Source organism: Phyllostomus discolor, chromosome 1 (assembly GCF_004126475.2).
Source record: "Phyllostomus discolor isolate MPI-MPIP mPhyDis1 chromosome 1, mPhyDis1.pri.v3, whole genome shotgun sequence".
Taxonomy (NCBI): Eukaryota; Metazoa; Chordata; class Mammalia; order Chiroptera; family Phyllostomidae; genus Phyllostomus; species Phyllostomus discolor.
The window spans coordinates 91,640,514-91,663,183 of record NC_040903.2 but is presented as its reverse complement, the minus strand read 5'-3'; the positions used below and the strand labels follow the sequence as shown (position 1 = coordinate 91,663,183).

The 22,670-nt window shown below is 36.6% G+C and overlaps 1 pseudogene; it reads right to left on the bottom strand.

The window, feature by feature from the left end:
* Positions 1-158: 158 nt before the first annotated feature.
* Positions 159-13,810, bottom strand: LOC114491980 (annotated as a pseudogene).
* Positions 13,811-22,670: the final 8,860 nt, after the last annotated feature.

Genomic DNA, 22,670 nt, shown 5'->3' with positions numbered 1-22,670 from the left:
CCTCCAGGGTCAGTTTGGAGGGACCCTTTGTCCCCCAAATTTGTGCAAGGAGGAGGGGACCAGAGCAGTCCATCCACTGTGGTTAGGCTTGTTGATTCGTTGATCTGTGAAGTCGGTGGAAGAGTGATGGCCGGGTGGGGAGCCCGACATTCAGGACTTCACACCATTGTGTCCCTTGGGGAGTTTCCTGGTTGGGAGGAGATTCCTTCCACCACTGACTTGCTGGGTAACCTGGGCTAACTTCCTTCCCCTGCCTGGCCCTCCACCTCCTTGTCTGTGAACGCCTTGCACAGCCGCGCCCAGGTGCAGATGAGGCCCTCCAAGAAGAGGACAGTCAGCTGCTCCTGGGTGACTTTGCACACCAAGGGCTCTCACAGCCGCACATGGTGGAGGCGCGGGCACAGCACTGTCCCCCGCACCTTGGCTGGGTTCAGCCTGCTGTGGGGAACGGAGACACTGGGCTTGTCCCTGCTGCCGCCACATCCTGGCTGACGTTGCCCAGGCTGTGGTAGCACTTGTGCTCCTTCTCTGCGCCCTGTGCTCCCTATGCCTTCCCGGTCCCCCTGTTCCTGCATCGTAATCTAAATGGCCTGCCTGGCTCCAACTCCATGCCTGGGCCATGCGCCTTGCCACTGCCCAACAGCTGTGGGAGGTTGTTGGACAGTGAGCAGAGCTTGGGCCCAAGGCCTGGCTCGACACCCCGAGAGCTGCTGGTGGTAGGTGGCACGACACTGGGCTTGCCAGGAAGCGTGGTGTGCGGGCCAGGAACCAGAACGGGAAAGGTGCGCCTGACATCCCACAAGCAGAACTGCGTGTCCTGGCGGGCGGAGCAGAAGTGGTAGGTGATGGAGCCAGCCTGGGCACCCAGGAGAGCAAGGTTCTGGTGCCGAGCCTGGGCCAGCCACCTCAGGCTCCTCGTCCTTCCTCCTCCTCCTGACATTGCCTGCTCCCTCACCCAGGCTGCTACCACCTCCTCAGCCACCTTAGTGTAGAGGTCAAAGGCCATTGACCTGGGACTTGGGGCCATGGCCACGGGCCACTTTGCAGCCCTCGGTGAAGGACCACATGGTGACCAGGTCATCCTCACCACCCATCAAGATGTAGCACCTGTCAGGGGCCCAGGACACGCAGAGCAGGCCTCCAGAGTAGCTCTTCGTGAATCCCTGAAGTCTAAGTGCAAGAGGCGCACAAGCAGCAGTCTTGGCTGACACCGGCCAGGTTCGGGCCGTGGGGTGAAAAGGGAAACTCGTCGAGGGGCCCCTCACCCTACACCCACTTGGCCGGAGGGTTGCTGGGCGCTTTGCTTTTGACAGTGTAGAAGCGAAGTCCTCGCCCCACTTCAGCAGGCCACACTGGGGCGGCGCCAAGGCACGCAGGCAGTTGATGCTGCGGGTTCGGGGGCTGCTGGCCTGTGACGGAGGAGCAAGCTCTACGACCCAGGCAGCTGCTTCAGATACGCTGCCTTGGTCTTGTCGGTCAGCTGCTCTTCACTGAATAGCTTACGGATGTTCTTTCAGAGCCCATTCCACAAAATAATAAAAATTGTACAGAAAGAATGTCCTTAGTTAATCAAATAAATCAAATTCAAAATCAAAAAGGAATTATGGCATATTTAATTTTATTTCATTTTAAATCAATCTATAAAAGTATGTATTAATCTCTGTACAAAAGATACCTTTAAAACTGAAGGTATTTTTTTCTTCTTCAATTTTCCTCTTACCCTATTGATTTCATGAAATTATCTCATAAATTCAAAAGTCTGTTAAATTATACTCCAATTATAAAATATTATAGCTTGATACATCTTGTTAAACATTCTTAATGAAAGATCTTTAGTAAAATTGATATTGTCATAATAAAATGTCAGAAAAGCTGTTAGCTCAATATCTATGGAAAACACGTGTTCTGTTAGAATTTATAAAATCTTGAATGAATAAATCAGCCTTATACTAATTTATATGAGACTATATTATTTAATTAACCTAAATTAAAATCAGTTAAGAAAACTTGGGGAAGCTCATATTATCTGTGCATGTGATTTTATCTTTACAAAATATTTCTCTAACTCAAACAGCTGTTAAAAATAATAAAATGAACATTCTCAAAATAATATTACAATTCAATACTTGTTTGAAAATATAGTTAATCTTCACATCTGGATTTCTAATCTCCTATCTAAGATGTACTATAAGACTATGACAGTCATTTGAGCTGATTTATCTTTTGGGCTTAAGAACCTCATCTTTTTCTCTAAAAGTTCTTGGATATTCCAATTAGCCATTTCTATGTAACATTATCACCTTTACATCAGGTTTAGTTTTCTTTATACAGATGGTCATTAGATAATGATAGATGAAGCATGACTGAATAAAATATTAGGAAACAGACATACTCATGAGAATTAGAGACAGCAACATTACTTTACCATTAAGTCTTTAATATATTTTGTTACATTGTCACACATCAAATAGTATCAACTTGTATCTTTATCATACTAAATTAAAGGACAACATAAAATTTTTTAAAAGAACAAAGCTATGTATAACAACTTGACTGAAATAAAATTCATAAATAAATCCATACATTTTATAGCTAAAATTACTATGAAATTTTAACTACATCCAGTCTAGGTTCTAGGCTTTACCCAGTTAGATCCCCTCTGCAAAATGCTTGCAAAGTGATTGTGTCAGTTAATAGTTGAACTTCTCCAGTAAGTTCTTTTATTGGTGGAAACGGGGGTAAAAATTTATCCACAAAAAAATATATTGAGAAATAGATTTATTTCAGCCATATACCACACACAAAAGACCAAAGTCCTTGGTCACAGCTATGTCAGGATTTACTAGATGTGAAATAACTTCATATCCAAAATCTAGTCATCTAGATGATAAAGCTATCAATGACAATTAGTGGGATAAAAAGGTAGGATTTTAAAGGGATAATGAACACAACAAACAAATGAGCAAAATAGAACCAGAGGCATGGAAACAATGAACAAACTGACAGGGACAAGAGGGGAGGGAAAAGGAGGATAAGGGAGGAAAGAAGGAGAAGGGCCTAGTTAAAGAACAAGTATAAATAACACACAGACATGGACAACAGGGTAGGGATTGACTGTGGGAATAGTGAGGGGCAGGGGAGAACAATGGAGTAAAATTGGGACAACTCTAATACAATAACAGTAATACATACATACATACAAAGGGCTTAAACAAATTATACTGACAGCATTGTTGCCATCTTTTAACAAACTTTTGTTATCAAATATGGCAAAGGGCACAGCAGACCCAACTCTGTGAACATTTAAGATATCTCACAAATTACCATAGTAATAGGGAACTCATAAGCTCCTAAAATATCATATTTTGTCTTCTGATTACTATGGCTATTGGAACTTTTTCTGTTGTTTTTTTTAAAGGTCTGCTGTCCTCCATACTGGATGGCTTAGTCCTGAGATGCACACATAACCATTTTCACCTACACACTTTGAGCACTTACCTATGCCAGCCATTAAACTAAACACTTTTGTCCATTAGAAACGATTTTATACACAAATAACAGAAAACTCACCAAGTGGCTTAAACAAATGGGTAATTAATTCCCTCAATAACAAGAAATGTTGAGTTAGATGGCTTTTAGTGATGGTTCAACTGCCTGACAATGTAGGTATGTATGTGATTCTCAGTTCTCTCATGTTGGCAAGATAGCTGCCACAGCCTCGTTCTCACACATTGTCTCTAATTTCATCCTTCACTTCTTCCCCCCTCTCTTATTTCAGTCAGACTGACTTCTTTACTCACCATATTTCTATATCAGGACCTTTGCACTGGTGCCCCATCTGCTGGAATACCTTTTCACTAGTTATTCACATAATTCACACCCTCACTTCCCTCAGACTTCTGTCACAGAGTGACTTTCAGGAAAGCCTATCTTGATCACATAGTTATTACTGGTGTCCACCCCCTCCCAGCATTCTCAATGCCATTAACCTTTTCTTACTTTCCATACATTTATCACCTTCTCAAGGGTTATATTTTATGTCTCCCTAGCAAGCTCCATAAGATCAGGGCTTTTTGTCTGTTTTCTTCACGATGTGTTTTGTGCCTAGAACAACCTCTTCTCTTAATAGGCGGACACTTAACAAATATATTTTAAATACAAAAATCTATTTTTAAGTCAAGAAAAATGGGGGAAAGATAGCATGAACAATCTCTGTTTTTGTATAAAAAGCCAAACCTTTTCCAAAGATACCCCAAAAGATATCTTAGGTTTCACTGACAAAACAAGATTACATAACCAACCCTAGAAGAAATGAAAGAAAAGAACATTTAGCTTTTCCAGCTTCTGCTGTGGACAGAGAAAGGGATAAGGGGCTGGGGAAAATGGGCGTGATGCTAGATAACTGACAGAATCTCCCATGCATTGTAATCTCCCAGCTAAGCTTCAAAACCTAATATAGGTACTTTTATTTTGTCCATTGATCAAGTGAGTAAATCATAAGTTAAGGTCTTTAAGTAACTTGCTCAAGGTCCCACAACCATTAAGAATGGCAGTGCCGGAGTTTTAATCAATGCTGTCAGATTCCTAACCATACACTCTAAACCAAAAGGCATGTAATTTAATTCTGTCTGAGTTTCTTAGTGCACCTTCCTGTATATCCTTTATGCTTGAACTTTATATAAGTTTGAGGACTTTTCTTTGCCAATTCTGTGGCCATGCTGACATGTTAAAATTACTTTCCCTCTTCTTTGTTGGGATCACTTTCAAATTCATACTTGTATTTTTCTCGAAGTACCTCTTTCCCATGAGGTATTCTATCTTTTAGGATTTCATGAAACCTATATTTTCTTACTTTATAAACTCTCTAATTTTACTTTAAGACAAAGGATGCATATTACATGCAAATTTACAGAAATAGAAATAGAAATTTAGAAGTGGGATGGGTAGTCTTGGTTGCTTATTCAACAGACATTACACTGAACCCTTTCAAATTCAGGAAGCTAGTATAACACGAGTGAGAAACTTGAGTGAAAACAGATTTGCCAATATGAATTGTCAGGAAAGAACTGTTTTTAAAAATTGGGCAAAAACAAAATACCTTCTAATAGGTTTTTTGTTCGTTTGTTTTCTTTTTCCTATTATATTGGATATAGTGTAGCCCTTAGAAAATCCTGGCTTTGAGCATAGGTATCAGTTTCTTTATTACATATCTTTAGTCCCTAAACTAACTCCTCTCCCCTAAGTGGTAATCAAAATGCCAACCCCCACCTTTCACAAGGTAGACAAAGTATTAACAACTTCCCATTACTCAGGAGATGATACTTCTTAAAAGCTCTTGATTTCTTTTTTTTAATTTTATTTTAATTGTTGTTGCAGTACAATTTTCTATCTTTTACTCCCATCCCAACCCACCCACCCAGCCCTCCCCTCCTCCCTCCCATTTCCACCAGCTCCTAGTTTTAATCCATGTGTCCTTTATCCTTGTTCCTGTAAACCCTTCCCCTTTTCCCCTGAAATTCCCCTGAAATTTCCTCTCCTCTCTGCTCTGAACACTGTCAGTCTGTTCTTTATTTCAGTGTCTTTGGTTATATTTTGCTTGTTTCTTTGTTTTGTTGTTTAGGTTCCTATTAAAGATGAGATCATATGGCATTTGTCTTTTACCACCTGGCTTATTTCGCTTAGCATAATGCTTTCCAACTGCATCCACACTGTTGCAAAGGGCAGAGCTCCTTCTTTCTTTCTGCTGCATAGAATTCCATTGTGTAAATGTACCAGAGTTTTTTGATCCATTCATTTACTGATGGGCACCCAGGTTGCTTCCAACACTTAGCTATTGTAAATTGTGCTGCTATGAACATTGGGGTGCATATGTTCTTTTAGATTGGTGTTTCAGGGTTCTTAGGATATAATCCTAGCAGTGAAATTGCTGGATCAAAAGGCAGATCCATTTTTAGTTTTCTGAGGAAGTTCCATACTGTTTTCCATAGTGGTTGTACCAGTCTGCAGTCCCACCAACAGTGCACTAGGGTTCCCTTTTCTCCACAACCTCTCCAACACTTGTTGTCTGTTGTTTTGTTTATGATGGCCATTCTGACTGGTGTGAAGTGGTATCTCATTGTGGTTTTAATTTGCATCTCTCTGATAGCCAGTGATATTGAACATCTTTTCATGTGTCTCAGTATCCTCTGTATGTCCTCCTTGGAGAAGTGTCTGTTCAAGTCCTTTGCCCATTCAAGAAAATTGAAATTATACCAAGCATTTTCTCTGACCACAAGGGACTGAAACTAGAAACCAACCCCAAGGGAAGAAACTTGAAACACTCAAAATCATGGAGATTGAATAGCATGCTATTAAATAATGAATGGGTCAAGAATGAAATAAGGGAAGAAATCAAAAAGTTTCTGGAAACAAATGAAAATGAACTCACAACAACCCAAAACTTATGGGACACAGCCAAGGAAGTCCTGAGAGGGAAGTTCATAGCCATACAGGTCTACCTAAAAAAAGACAGAAACATTTCAAACAAACAACCTAACCCTACATCTACAAGAACTTGAGGAACAGCAACAAAGACAGCACAGAGAAAATCGAAGGAAGGAAATAACCAAGATTAGAGCAGAATTAAATGACATAGAGACTAAAAGCACAGTTCTAAGGATCAATGAATCCGGGAACTGGTTCTTTGAAAAGATAAACAAAATTGACAAGCCTTTAAGCAGGTTCATCAAGGAAAAAAGAGAAAGGATCCAAATAAACACAGTCAAAAATGAAAGAGGATAGATTACAGCTGGTACCACAGAAATACAAAGGATTTTAAGAAATTACTATGAAGAACTGTGTGCCAAGAAATTTGAAAACCTAGGTGAAATGGACAAATTTCTAGAAAAATATAATCTTTCAGAACTCAATAAAAAAGAAGCAGAGAGCCTGAACAGACCAATAACAGCAAATGAAATTGAAGCAGTAATCAAAAGCTCCAAACACACAAAAGTCCTGGTCCAGATGGTTTCACAGGAGAATTCTACAAAGCTTTTAAGGAAAATCTAACCCCTATCCTTCACAGACTAATCCAAAAAATCCAGAATTATGGAAGACTCCCAAACTCTTTTTATGAAGCCAGTATCATCCTAATCCCAAAACCAGATAAAGACACAACAAAGAAAGAAAACTACAGGCCAATATAGCCGATGAACATAAACGCTAAAATCCTCAATAAAATATTGGCAAACTGCATCCAACAATGCATTAAAAAGATCATACACCATGACCAAGTGGGATTCATTCCAGGGATGCAAGGATGGTTCAATATTCACAAATCAGTAAATGTAATACATCACATACATAAAAGCAAAGACAAAAATCACATGATCATATCAATAGATGCAGAAAAAGCATTCAATAAGGCACAGCACCCATTTATGATAAAAACACTCAGCAAAGTGGGAATAGAGGGAATGTTCCTTAACATAATAAAGGCCATATATGAGAGATGTACAAACAACATCATACTCAATGGGCAAAAACTAAAATCTTTTCCACTAAGATTAGGAACAAGACAAGGTTGTCCACTTTCACCACTTTTATTCAATATAGTGTTGGAAGTTTTAGCCACAGCAATCAGACAAGAAAAGGTAAAAAAAGGTATCCAAATCGGAAAGGAGGAAACCAAACTGTCATTGTTGGCATATGACATGAGAATGTACACAGAAAATCCTATAGAATGTGCCAAAAAACTGCTTGACCTAAGAAACAAATTTGGCAAAACAGCAGGATACAAAGTCACTATCCAGAAATCAAAGGCATTTTTGTATACCAACAATGAAACAGCAGAAGCAGCAATCAAGAAAAAATCCCATTTGATATAGCAACAAGAAAAATAAAATACCTAGGAATAAATCTAACCAAGGAAGTAAAAGACCTATATATAGAAAACTACACAACACTGAAGAAAGAAATCAAGGAAGACACAAACAAGTGGAAACATATATAATGTTCACGGATTGGAGGAATTAACATCATCAAAATGTCCATACTACCCAAAGCAATTTACAGATTCAATGCAATACCTATTAAAGTACCAGTGGCATATTTCACAGACATAGAACAAACATTTCAAAAATTTATATGGAACCATAAACAACCCCGAATAGCTGCTACAATTTTGAGAAAGTAAGGCAAAGTAGGAGGGATCACAATACCTGATACCAAACTGCATTACAAGGCCAGTATAATCAAAAGCTCTTGATTTCTTAAAAACTCAGCTTCGTATTTCAAAGGAGTTTGCCATATCTTATCCTGCATTTATTTATAGTGTATTTTCAAAATAACTAATCTTCCATATTTACTAAATGAAATGGGGAGTGGGAAAGAAAAGAATAAAACTAGCAAAGGATAGGTTGAAGGGATAAAAAGAAAACATAGAGTGAATGCACTTGATATAAAGGGGGAAGAGATTTGACAAAACAAAACTACTGTGTCCTGGCTTGTGTAGCCCAGTGGATTGAGTGTCAGCCTGCAAACCAAAGGGTCATCAGTTTAATTCCCAGTCAGGGCACATGTCTGGTTTGCAGGCCAGGTCCCTAATAGATGGCATGTGAAAGGTAACTACACACTGATGTTTCTCTCTTTCTCCATCCCTTCCCCTCTCTCTAAAAATAAATAAATAAAATCTTTTAAGAAAACCTACTGAATCAACCAACTGATACAGCAACAATAAGATACATTATGAGAAAGATAACTCACTTTATATAAAAGACTCTTAGGAACATAAGAAGGTAATTTCAAAGCAGTATTTCAGGTGCTGACACCTGAAAAATGTAAACCTTATTTATTTAAAGAAATTAGTTGAAAACAGAGACACAAGAGTCTCTCTTAAGGTAGAGCACACTTCATTAAAGAGATCATTGTATAGATTAAACAAAATAATTCATATTAATCCTAACCATGATGCTCTGTAGACTCTTAATATTCATAATCACTTTCTCTAGTCCCTTCTTTTCTTCCCTGAGAAAATAATACAAAGAATATAAGCAGGTGTAAGTCAAGGGCTTCAGAAAGTAGAATTCACAGTTATAAACTACTGTTAGGAAAGGGTTAACTCAGAAGGTCTGGGTTGCTCAAACTGCGCATTTCCAGTAAGACCTGTCTAATGTGACAGAACGCCCCCAAAACTCTGAACACTATAGCTCAGCAGAGCTTCATTGTTTGACAACATTTCTCACATGCTATCACACATGATTGCTGGGAAATAAGGTGCATCCATGTGACTCCCCTGGGAGAGGATTCCTGTAACCTTGTGTCTAGTTTCTCCTAGACTCTGTCTCAAGTACCTTTTCCCATTGCTGATTTTAATTGGTATTATTTATTGTAATAAATAGTAATTGTAAGTGTAACAGTTTTTCTGATTCCTGGGAGTTCTTCTAGTGAGTCATGAACCTTGTGAGTGATTTTGGAAACCCCTAACACAACTACAAAATAGTTTCATATGCTTTCTAAAGTTGTTATAACCACACAACTCATTTTCCAAATGCATATACTTACTGAGTTAAATGAAGCACTGTTAATACTTACACACAGCACAGATAGAGGATAAGGGTCAAATTGAGCACATTTTTGCTAAGAAATTTCTACCATAAGTAAAAACAGAGAATTAGATATTTTAAAAGGAGAGTCAAGAGCTTGGAACAGCCACTGTGAAAGTATTAATTGAGTCAAATATAAACATAACTGATATTCTAAAGAGTAGCTGAGGCCTAACTGCTCTTTTGACCACCAGTTAAGGGTGTGTCAGATATGCCCAGTGGGAGAAAATTTGTTCCAGAGGTCCTCTTTAGGTAAAGAAACTGAATGGGAAAAAAGCAAATCATAAAGAAGATTTTAAATTCTCACCCTATTACTAAGTCCTGCCAACTGCCCTCAGATTTTCTCTCAGATCTCTTTGCGTGCATACGAATTGCCGTCTTCCCATTTGGGAAAACTTCCCATATACTACAACAAAGATACCCAAGTTCTAATCTGGAATCAAAGACTCTTTTATTCATTTTTATTAAAAGTAGTATATGGTTATCATGATTATAAAGTATAAAAATATTAAAAATAATGAAAACATTACTTTTTAAAAATCAAGCTGTTTTATTTTAATTGTTGTTGCAGTACAATTTTCTTTTAGAGAAAAAGATAAAAAATTACTTCTTATATAAAACCCCTTATGATTTTGCTGCATTTACTTCCAGTCCTTTTAAAGTGAATTATATTTGTTAGCATTGTTTTGTTTTAATTTTTGATGGATCATACTCTGAAAAAAATTTTATATACTCTTTTTCATCAATTAATATTTTACTAAAGGTAACTTATCAACAAATCCTAAGTGTGCTTTAGAAGTATGTCCTTTAAATGGCTTTATTATTCCATCATAATGAAACATTCAGTCACTTCATTTTACAGGTGACAAGTCTGAAACTTAGAGAGGTTAAGTGACATCCCCAAAGTCACAGAGCTAGTCACATTAGATTTTAGTGAGAAAAATAATTTCTTCAAATTTCTTGCTTAGCACTTTCTGACTTCACTTTAATCTACCCAAAATAGTGCTGCTCATTTATCTTCTGAAAATAATGATTACATCATACCACCTCTGTTTTACAGCACTGGCTCCAAATTGTATAGAGGAAACTATCCAAACTCTTCACCCTAGTATTCAAGACCATTTAGAAGCTTTCTTTACACCATTTTGCATGTCCTAACCCTATACCACTTCACATCAATCACTGCCCAAACTCAGTCTGCATTATCACCTTAGAATATAGGGCAATGGAATATGCTACTCACAAAATCCAAGACTTATGTCACTTGTTCCCTTACCATGATTTCATTTTCTCTTTTTTTTTCAGATACCCAAGTACTAAATTCTTTCAATGTATCCTTTGCAAAGCCTTTTACAACTTTAATTCACTCTAATTTCTTAGTTTTCTAAATTCCTAAGGCTTCTTTTTATATGAATAGGAAAGCAATGTCTATTCAAGTCTTTATCCCATATTTAATCGAGTTATTAGTTCTTTTGCTATTGAGTTGTTGGAGTTCCCTAAATATTATGGAGATTAATCCCTTATCAGATATATGGTTGACAAATATTTTCTCCCATTTTATAGGTTGCCTTTTCACTCTGTTTCTTTGCTGTGCAGAAGCTTTGGATGTCTTACAGATAAATATAAATCTGTATTCAGAGCAGCTAGTGTCTAATGACACTTTTAGGACTAGCAGGATTTCTTTCCTTTTTCTTACTTTGGAAGAAACATATATTTCCAGATATATTTTAATACCACAGAAACAAAATGACTCTTCACATTTTTTATTGTCAGGTTTATCTTTCCCCTTCTTAATAGAGTAGTAGGATTAACACATTTGTCTTTTGAGATAACCACATTCTATGCTGTTCTCCAGTGACCAATCTTTATAGCAACATTAGGTTCAGACCTTTCCTGCCCATACAACCAGTAGCTGATAAGAAAAAGGACAGGATAATATGAATGGGAACACCTAAAAACATGAAGCTTTGGCCTAATAAAAAGCATTTTGTCTATGAAAAATATCTCATTTGCCTTACAGACATGCACACGATTAACAAACATGCACACACTTCAATTATGAGAAGCATGTAGTTAAAATGCCTCAGGAAAAAAGTGTGAAGAGATTTATTTTATAACAGCAATGAAAAATAAAGTCAAAACTATTGCCTCTCTCCTATTTAAAAAATATTTTACATTAGATCCAGGACTAAATATGTACTTTTAGTATTCCAAATTGAAAACAAAACAAAAAATGCCTCAAAACAAAAAAAGTAAATAAATAAAATATGTCATTCAAGAACTCTTCAATTTCTTGTGAAATATTTTCATTTCCTTAGCTATCATTATCAGATTATGAAAAGATATTATTGCTAAAATCACATGGCTAAAAAAGAATGCATTCTAGTTTTTTGCATAAATATTAATATATCTGTTTTCTCACATATTCAAAGCTTCTCAATTAAATCTTGCTAATGTTCTCTTAATTTTGACTCTCAGAAGACCTATCTGTAAATATAATAATTTGTTATATTTTCAGAAAGAAACACTATACACAAATCTTAATACTAAAGAAAAGCATGAGACCTTTACCTCAAAAATGAAGACTAGCATGTAGTTATCTATATAGTGTTAGTTACTTATATAGCATACAGGTGATAAGAGGTAAATTTAAACATGCTGTCCTAACTCCTGAACCTTGGACTTTAGAAAACAATAGGCTAATCATTTTTACACACAAAAGTAGGCTAAAATTCTATATAACAAGAGAGGGTTTAAATCTAAGGGCAAGGATTTTTAAATGAAGTTTCCATGTGTATTTAAATGTCAATCAATGCTACACATTTTTATTATATAGTTATTTGATTTAAGGCCAAAGCTTTATTTTTTAAGATTTTAATTTATTTATTTTTAGAGAAGGGAAAGGAGGGAGAAAGAGAGGAAGAGAAACATCAATGTGCGGTTCCCTCTCATGCACCCCCCACCAGGGATCTGGCCTGCAACCCTGGCCAGGTATGAGTCCTGACTGGGAATCTAACTGGCAACCCCTTGGTTTGCAGGCCAGCACTCAATCTACTGAACCACACCAGCCAGGATTTAAGGCCAAAACTTTATAAGATGTCATATAACTGAGGGCCAATATAGAACCTATAAATAGGATGATGAAATGTCCCAGTTTCACCAGCATAGTCTTACTTTATGTCTATTATATGAACATTATTAATAGAGACCCTTTCACTCTCAAAGGCCACTTAAATGAGCAATCTTATATAGTGAACCCTATCCAAAATAATAAATCAGAAAGGCTAAACTCAAATGAGTTGTATCTTCTAAAGATATTTTAAGTTATGTTTATAATTAGAAAATAAATACATATATATATATATATTAGATGAACACATCATGTATATCTAGTGATTTATTTGTAGTATATCACCACTTACTGAAAGCAGAACCCTCTGCTCTAAGTTGGCTGCAACTCTAAACTGGCTTTCTTGTCTCGACTTGGCATATTTTGGGTGACTGAAAAGAGCAAAAACAGATTGATAATAAGGGGAATAGAAATCCAAATGGCAATGTACCTATCTGCTCAGAAATCAAAATTTAAGAAACTCAAGTCTAATGTGTTTCAGAGGTATTATAGACTGAAAAAGTGAGACAGCTTGAAAGTTGGATTAGGGGGGCATTACTGTGATCTAGGAAGAAAAGAAAAAAATGTGAGAGGTGTGAAGTGGAAATAATGGTTCAAAGCAATTCCAATTGTTTTTTTTTCTAATTGAAACATAGTAAAGCTTATAAACAATAGATCAGTACTCCTCATTTTGCTACTCTGTGGAATCGTGAGCCATAAATACAGTATAGCCTGACTTTACCAGATCATTTAATATGTCTTCCATTATATCAATGCACAAAATGAGGATAATTTTTATGTGAATATACCTACTTCACATTTGATGCTGTATATCACCTTGTATCTCTCATAAGAATCAACCCAGATGAAAATACAGCTTTTCCAGAAAATTACTTAGACAAATCCAGGTTTTGTTCAACCTTCAGCCCTTACTCTTTGACCTCAGATGTTGTTGTTTTTAAATCCTAAAGGAATTAATATTTCTTTAGACTCAACTTGATCTTTAGTTTTATGGCTTATTATACTCAGCTTCAAAATTCCACTCAGGTTCTTGTTCCCCTAATACAGTCTTTTCTGGTGTTCCAAAAATTGGCACTCCATCTTCTCCCTCCAGCACCATGAGTGAGCCCAGGTCCAACCCGACCAGGAAAGGGAATTCCCTCTATATGTAAATGTTGCTGATTAATTGTCAGCATTGATCAGTATAGATATTTGTATTGATTTTCTTGACATAATTCCATTCAATTTTTTCTTTTAATTTTATATAATGATACTTTAGTATCATCATTTATCATGCATTTAGTATCATGCATTTATCAGTGCATGATGATTAAGGTTTAGCATTTTTAATATAATCTGCAAGGCCTACATGATTTGGCCTAAGCCAAATTTTCCACCCTTATTCTCCACTTTCCTCACCTACTCTCCCCTTTTTGCTCAGAATCTAGAACATAGTGATGCCTCTGCTTCAATCACTCTTCAAACCCAACCTCCACAACAAAATTAACAAACACAAAAGATATATAGCTTCCAGCCAAGATGGAGGCATAGGTAGATACATGGTGTATGTATCTCGCCATGTATCTTGTCCTCCTCACACAACCAAAAGAAGGACAAGAACAAATTTAAAAAGAAAAAAAAAAAACAGAACTGCCAGAAAATCAAACTGTATGGAAGTCTGACAATGAGAGTTAAAAAATATACATTCATACAAATTCGTAGGAGGGACAGAGATGGTCAACTAGTGTGGAGATGACACATGGCAAGGCAGCAGCTGAAGGACCAGCAGTCTTACATTTGTGTGCAGATAAGCTGGGAAGAAAAACTGGGGAGTGAGATAAACCCAGAGTTCCAACATAGGAAAAGAAAACCTCAAAACCTCTGGCTGCAAAAACCTGTGGGGGCTACAGCAGTGAGAGAGACTCCCAGCCTCATAGGAGAGTTCACTGGAGAGACCCACAGGGTCCTAGAATGTGCACAAACCCATCCACATGGGAATCAGCACCAGAAGGGTCCAGTTTGCTTCTGGGTAGCAAGTGAAGTGACTGAAGGCTGGCAGAGAGTCAAGCAAGGAATATCACACTTGAACCCTCTCCCACATACAGCACCACAATGCAGTAAAGTGGGTTGGCCCACCCTGGTGAGTACCTAGGGATCTGTCCCTTACAACATAACAAGTGTGCCAAGTCAAAGAAATATGGCCCTAATGAAAGAACACATCAAAGCTCCGAAAATAGAACTAAGCAGTGAAGAGATAGCCAACCTATCAGATGAAGAGTTCAGAACACTGGTAGTCAGGATACTCATAGAAATGGTTGAGTATGGTTGCAAAATACGAGAAAAAGTGAAGCCTACCCAAAGTGAAATAAAGGAAAATAGACAGGCACTCAGCCATGAAGGGAAGGAAACCAGGACTCAGATCAATAATTTGCAGCAGAAAGAAGAAAGAAACATTCAGCTGGAATAAAATGAAGAAATAAGAATTTAAAAAATTAAAAAGAGGGTTAGGAACCTCAGGGATAACTTCAAACATCCCAACATCTGAATCATAGGGGTACCAGAAAGAGAAGAACAACAGCAAGAAGTTGAAAACTTATTTGAAAAAATAATGGAGAACTTCCCTAATCTGGCAAAGGAAATAGACTTTCAGGAAGTCTAGGAAACCCAGAGAGTCTCAAAGAACTTGAACCCAAAGAGGAACACACCAAGGCACATCATCATTAAGTTACCCAAGATTAAAGACAAACAGAAAATCTTAAAAGCAGCAAGAGGAAAGGAGAGAGTTATCTATGAAGGGGTGCCCATTAGACTATCAGCCAATTTCTCAAAAGAAATCTTGCAGGAAAGAAGGGGCTGGAAAGAAGTATTTGAAGTGAAAGGCAAGGACCTACATCCCAGATTACTCTACCCAGTAAAGCTATCATTTAGAATGGAAGATCAGATAAAATGCTTCCCAGATAAGGTCAAGTTAAAGGAGTTCATCATCATCAAGCCCTTATTATATGAAATGTTAAAGGGACTTATCTAAGAAAAATAAAATGATCAAAAATACGAACAATAAAGTGACAACAAACTCACAGCTATCAACAACTGAACCAGAAAAAAAAAACCTAAGCAAACAACTAGAATAGGAACAGAATCACTAAATGGAGATCACATGGAGGGTTATCAGTGGGGAGGGGGAGGAGGGAGAATGAGAGAAAAAGGTACAGGGAACAAGAAGCATAAATGGTAGGTACAAAATAGACAGGAAGAGGTTAAGAATAGTATAGGAAATGGAGAAGCCAAAGAACTTATATATATGACCCATGGGCATGAGCTAAGGAGGAGGAATGCTGGTGGGAGGGAGTTCAAGACAAAGGGGAATAAAGGGAAGAAAAAAATGGGACAACTGTAATAGCATAATCAATAAAATATACTTTAAAAAATTAAAATAAATAAAACATAAAAAAACAAATACACAGAAAAAAATCTCAACTCAATTGTCAGTTACCTAGGCATGGCTCTCCTTAACCTGAAGACTAGGAAAGACCTCCTTTTTATATACTCTCATAGTATCCTTTACTTTTATTCATAGTATTTCATTTGTAACTATAAAACATTTATATAATAGCTGATAATCTCTCCCTCTAGATTATAAAATATATTAGGCCAGCTGCATGAATTTGGCACACACTTGTATCTGTCATATTCATCACAGTGCCTTCATACAAAGCTAATACACCATAAATAATTGTTCTTTTGGAGGTTAAAGGATACAAGGTTGGAAGGATAGAAAATATGTTAGTTGAAAGAATTAGTACCAAAAATAATCTTGGAAGACTGGAAAAAGGCAAGCTATATCACAAATGAAGTATAATAGGAATAAAGTTTAGATCTTGCAGTTAGGACCAAAGAAACAATTATATAAGAAAAGAGTGGGAGTAATTAAAAGTATATGTATATAAAAAATGATGATGGGATTTTTACTACTATAGTAAAAAAAATTATATCTAGTTTTTCTTTCTCCTGTCTCTCTTGCTCTTTCCCACAAGAATAAAATAGTATGTTGATTGGTATGATGGACAGAATCTAGTTTCCACTGAGTCTTGTTAACTGAGGAACAAGGCCATGGCATTGGAAATATATTTGGACCTATTTTACTTTCTCTTTTTTCATTGCTTCATAGACATGGCTGCATCCAGACCAAGGAGTGCTAGATGATAAGGGGTAAATGATAAATTTAAAATGTCATTTATTCCCCACATAGTAAGACTATGCAGGACCCTGGCATAGTCTCCAACTTAATTTTAATATTTTAAGTTCTGATGGTCTATTACAATTCTTAGCTTTTTCCCTATATTTGTAATCAAATGACTAAGCAAGAAAATATAGCGAACATATATTCTCATGGCACATAATCTAGGAATTTTTAGAACGATCCTGAGGACTAAACATGATCAATAACAGAGTTCTATTCAATGTTATTCCTGAAGAGATAGTGTGATCTTGGACTGAATTAACAGAGTAAAATCTAGAACAAGAACAATAATAAGATTTTATTCAGAACTTCTCAGAACACTTCTGGTGTACGGTCTATTCTTGGGAATTTTAAATGATATACTGATAAAGATAAAATATATTTTGAGGATCTTTGAGATTGTATTATTACTATTCATTGTTTGCTGAGCTTCCTGTAAGAGGCTTGTCGATCCTTGCACATTGCTTTGTAACTTAGAATGTGGCCCCCTGGAAGTTGTACGTTTTTCTACCCTATTAATGTTAGATTTGAGTGCCACTTACTTTACATATTACAAATAAACAGTAAAAGTAAAATAAGTGAGTAAAAGATATATGCCACCACTCTGAGCAAATTTCAAACTTTTCCTCTACTATAAAAGATTGGCATAACTTAAAGGCTGCTCCATCAGTCTGATTCCTAAAAGGAAGATATATGGAGAAGAATTTCAGCAAATATACAGCTTCCTATTATGTGAGAAATAAACCTTTATGGTTTTGATCACTCAGATTATGAAGCTGTTACCACAGCAAAGCCTGGGGAAAGCTAACTAATAATGTCAAGACAATCTGAATAATTAATAACTCCAAGACAATTTCATATTAGGAAGAGTTGAAGAATCTGGGATGTTCTATTTATTAAAGGAAAATATAGAGGGACACTGTAGCATTCTGAATATTTAATTAGTGGTCAAATATTTGAGTAATAGAACTCTTCTCTGTATTCTTACTTGGTCAAATTAGGACCAATAACTGGAAGCTTTAGGATAACCCATTTTAGCTGAATATTAGAATTTTCTAACTTGCAGAGGCTATAAAAAATGAAGTTGCAGTTTTAGGATTCTTGGAAAGTTTCCTAATATTGGGGAGTTCAAATAGCTCAATACATTTATTTTAAAAGAATCCCAATATTGGTTGATTCAATAGACTATATGGCCTCTTTCAAAACCAAAATGTGCCCTGGCTGACGTAGCTCAGTGGACTGAGTGCGGGCTGCAAACCAAAGTGTTGCAGGTTCGATTCCCAGCCAGGATACATGCCTGGGCTGCAGGCCATGACCCCCAGCAACCGCACATTGATGTTTCTCTCTGCCTCTCTATCTCCCTCCCTTCCCTCTCTAAAAATAAATAAATAAAATCTTCAAAAAAAAACAAAATGCAAAATTTATAACAAAATATAGTCAACTCATACAGACTTTCTCCAAAGACTCATTGTCTATTATGTGTTGATTTTCTTCCCTTCACTCTGTTCTTCTTCTATCATTATGAACATGAATTGGTAAAGAGAGGAAGAATTTCTTTTAAATAATTTATATGCTTCCAAAAAATTAACAGTCTAATACTGGGTGTAGCTGTCAAATATGAGAGAGTAATACCACTTACAAAGATAAATATTTAAATAAAGTAACTGGATTTTAAATCAATATAGGAAATTAAAAATAAAAAAATCTCCTTGTGCCAAAATATCATGTAAAATTAAAACTTGTACTAATGAATACACAGAAATTTGAAACTGATTCTCCATTGTCCCTATGCAGAATATCAGAATGTGATTCTACTTTGTTCATGAGTCCATGGTATATTTGTCAGCATTAGCACAACAAATGACGGGACAGTCAGTTATTTTTAATTTTTCCATACACTGTAGAATTGGTTAAAGAACTTTGCTGGGAGGAGAGGGGTCATAAGGGGACTAAATGGTAATGGAAATAAATATAATAAAGATTATATATTTTAAAAATACTAAACCAACATTTTAATTTAAAATTAATAAGTTATGTACATCTTCAGAAAAATGTTCACACTTGCTATTACAAGAAAAATAACTCTCAAATAAGTTTTCTTTTGTCACTTGTTTTTGTCAAATAAACAAATTCAATGTCATCTAAAGTAATTAACATGCTAAATTGTGGCTGCCAACATGTTTCTTCTATATCTTCTGATTTGTTATTTTGTTTTTCATTATAGTTATCATTAAACATAATGTTTAATTTTATCATACACTATAACTTTCTTCAAGTAGCTAGTACACAGTCACTTAATAAGTATTTATTAAATTTCAATAATAAATATGAAATAACTACATAAATAAGTGTTAAACACATCTCACTGTCACATCTGAAATCTCAAAATATTCAGCATTTAGCAACTCTAACACATTTTGAACACTCTTAAGAAAAGTGTCTTTTGGTCTCAAATTTAGAAGCTTAGTGATTTTATGACCTAAATGGCAAACAAAACTCAGATGTTGATAATTTGAGAAAGAGGCTTTATAATTTTTATTCTATTATTAACTAGGTTTATCTTTTTCCTCTATTAAAATGTTGACTAAATACCAAGTATAATGCCTTCTTTTAATCAGTTTTTCCATCTTATACCCACAAATAGTGCCCTAAATAAAGCAGGGAAAGTTTAGCTTTCTTTTCCTTTCTTCTAGCTAATTTTTTAAAGGTTCTACTATTTATTCTCAATGATTCTCATTTTGTTTGGTTGGAGAAAAAAATTTAATGGCTTTTTAAAAAATATTTTATTTATTTCATTTTTAGACATAGGAGAAGGGAGAGAGAAAGAGAGGGAGAGAAACAACAATGTGTGATTGCCTCTTGTGCTATCCCTACTGGGGACCTGGCCCACAACCCAGGCATGTGCTCTGACTGGGAATTGAACCAGTGACCCATTGGTTTGCAGGCCAGCACTCAATCCATTAAGCCACACCAGCCAAGGCAGAAAATAGGCCTAATCTAATACCTATACACTAAAGGAGTCTACTCTCACAAAATAAGTGTCAAAAAAATCTTAGTTTCAAATATACTTTTTAAAAATATATATTCTTCTACTGTTATATATTTGACTACATATATTTATATGTGTTAGAAATTTTGAGATACAGTATGATTTAGTTCAAAACCATGCAGGGGCTTTGGTTAAATATAGCTTTGAACTCAAATCCTATCTCTGCCATTTATTACAATTTGTTTATTATTAACTGTTCATCATTGCTGTGGGAAAATAATTTAAACTTTCTGTGCTCCAATTTTCTGTCTGTAAGTTGGAATCTGATTTTGCTCCAAAAGATTCATATTGAGTACTGAATGAATTTATCCATTAATTGTTTAATTCATTCATTCAACAAATATTTCTTGAGCATCTAACTTGCCAGGCACCACTTTAGGTGCTAGGAATATGGCAGTGAGCTACCTAGACAAGGTGCTGGACTTATGAAGGTGGCATTCCAGATGTAGCAGACTGATAGTAAACAAGTGCACCTGTAAATATTAAGTGACATGAAAAAAAGTACACAGATAAAATAAAATGAGGTGAAGGGGACTGTGAGTGCAGTGTTGGTCATCAGAAAAGACTTCATTGTAAGTTGAGGTCTAAACAGAAACATGAAAAAGGTAAAGAAATGGGTCCTGTGGATGTTTGAAGGAAGAACATTGTAGGAAGAAGTTCAAGGAATTCAAGGGAATGTCATGTGCCTAGAGCACAGCGAACAAGAGAGAGAAGAAGGAAATGAGTCAGAGAGTCAGTAGGGGAGCCAGATCCTGCAGCTCCTTATAGGTTGTGATAAGGACTTTGTTTTCTACTCTGGTTAAGATTGGAAGCTTTTAGACATTTTCAACAGAGAAATAACATAATAAACTGTGTGGCAAGGGAAAAAGCAAGAAGACTGGTTAGAAAATGCTTGCAAAGACCCAACTAAGACAACAACTTGGATCAAAGTATTTGCATAGAGGAGACACAAATTGTTGGAATCCAGATATATATTGAAGGTGAAGCCTACAGGATTTGCTAATGGATTGGATTTGGGATTGGGAGCATCAGAAGAATCAAGGATGGTTTCTAGAAACATTTCATGTTTCTAGTTTAAGAAACATGAGTAATTCAGCTGAATTTATTAGGTGGGAAGGAAAGTTCAAGATCAGGATGCAGAGGGTAGGAGTGGGATAAATTTGGTTTTGGACAAGGTTTTTTTCTCTTCATTTGTGTTATGATTTATTTTTGAGAGATTTATTAACAATCCAAGTATAAATGTTGAATAGGCACTTGAGTATACATTTCTGAAGTACAGGGGAGAAATGTGGGCTGGATATATAAATTTGAAAGTTGAACACTAATTGTAGGAATGCTCTAAAGTTCAGTTTTAGGTTTGGTTTTGAGGTAAATCCTGTTCTTCAGCTTTGGAAAAGTGAATATAATAAATGTCGGCATCATTTCTGGTACTTGTGATCCTGGATGTGACCATAAGTTCCTGCCAGCATCACAGCTACAACACAAAGTGTGCTGCATCAAGGTCAGGCCACTGAGCAGGGACTGAAAGCACACAGTGGTTTAAACAGGGAAAGTTGAATAAAGAATCATTAACAATGATAAAAGAGCAACTCTAGATTGTAAGAAAACTCTGTATCATGCTGTAGGCCTAAGGGAGAGTTCATTAAAAAGGACAAATATGGAAAGGAGCCCCTCTCCTAAAGTTGGGTTTCAAACCATTTTGGGGAAGGTGTAAATCCGCCTCCTGGATAACAAAGAATTGTGCTGGTTTTCCCAGTCCAGGGCTGGTCTGTAGTTGGTGGGCAAGCAGCAAACATCCTTCTTGAGTGCATAAGGAACAAGGGGTGGTACAGATGGGACCTAAGTGAGCATAGCCAGGCATGTGAGCACTAGAGGGAATGGGGGTTCCAAAGTAGCTGAGGACTTGGAATGCATGGTGTTTGTGAGGTGAGCCACTTCCAATAGCCAGCAAGCAGAAGCAGTGGAAGCAGGCGTGCAGGCTAACCACAGCCAGGGGCTGGACTCATGGAGCCCTGGTGTGTCAGGAAGCCTGGAGCACAGTGTCCTCCGCAGGAGGGCCATCACACAAAGATGGTAGGAAACACACTGGGGGTCTGTTACAAGCAAGCAGGAATGAGGGTCGCAGTGTGAGCAGGAAGGCTTAGGATTGTGGCGTCCGTGTTGAGAGGGTTACAGGAAAGATCATCAGGACCAACAAGGGCTGCAAGGTTGCTGAGTGTCTGTGTATTGTGAGTGGACAGCATACCACCAGATGTCTGTCTGCCCACACTGCTGATCCACCATGCAGCAGCCAGAAATGACAGGAGAACCTTTTCTTCCTCTGATGTCCCTTCAGCACCCTCTACTGAGAAAGTTGAACATTATACACCTTATGAAAGGGAAATGCTTAAAGGAATTCCATTCCTTTCATTTGCATATCAGGTGTTAAAGGGTAAATTTGAAGCCAAGCAACAATAAATTTTTTAACTGTATACATGCCATATTTACTACTCATATCAGAATAGTCAACCTCAAATATAGGTAATCATTCCATAAATAACCTTAAGTAAAATTCCCTACATGCATTATATGCTGAAATTTTATCACTAATAAAAATATGCTTGCATTTTTACTGTTGCAAGAGAAAATAATGACTGTGTAATTTTTAATGTTATAAAAACAATTATTAATAACTCTCAATTATTTAAATGT